Raw genomic sequence first — 520 nt, 5'->3', positions numbered from 1 at the left:
AAACCATGATGTGGGCATGTATTAAGTAATTCTTTATATCTATCCCAACATTGATAAAATGTTTCTCCTTGTTTTTGAGAAAAAGTAGTAATTTGTCTTTTAAAAGAGTTTGTTCTATGGGAAGGAAAAAACTTTTTGAGAAATTGTTGTTGCATTTCTTCCCATGATCTTATTGAACTTGATCTCAAATTTTGTAGCCATGTTTTAGCTTTATCTTTTAAAGAAAAAGGGAAAAGCTTTAATCGAACTATATCCATGCTACAATTTTGATCATTATAAGTGTTACAAACTTCCTCAAATTCTCTTAGATGTAAATATGGATTTTCAGAATCTAAGCCATGAAAATTTGGTAAAAGTTGAATAATTTGAGGTTTAAAGTTGAAATTAGATGCATCAGGAGGAAAAACTAAACAAGATGGGGCACTAGTTCTAATAGGGTTCATATGGTGCCTAAGTGTTCTTAATTGATCATGTTCTTGATTATTATTATTATTATTGTTATTATTGTTATCATTATCTT

At 28.5% G+C, this 520-nt stretch overlaps 1 non-coding gene across 1 annotated transcript; it reads left to right on the top strand.

Moving 5' to 3' along the window:
* Nucleotides 1-111, top strand: LOC140990781 (small nucleolar RNA R71). Its single transcript, XR_012177707.1, has one exon. It is a non-coding gene; the product is annotated as a small nucleolar RNA R71 (small nucleolar RNA).
* Nucleotides 112-520: the final 409 nt, after the last annotated feature.

Source organism: Primulina huaijiensis, chromosome 12, assembly GCF_012295235.1.
Source record: "Primulina huaijiensis isolate GDHJ02 chromosome 12, ASM1229523v2, whole genome shotgun sequence".
In the NCBI taxonomy this organism is placed as follows: domain Eukaryota; kingdom Viridiplantae; phylum Streptophyta; class Magnoliopsida; order Lamiales; family Gesneriaceae; genus Primulina; species Primulina huaijiensis.
This window is presented reverse-complemented; position numbering and strand designations above follow the sequence as displayed.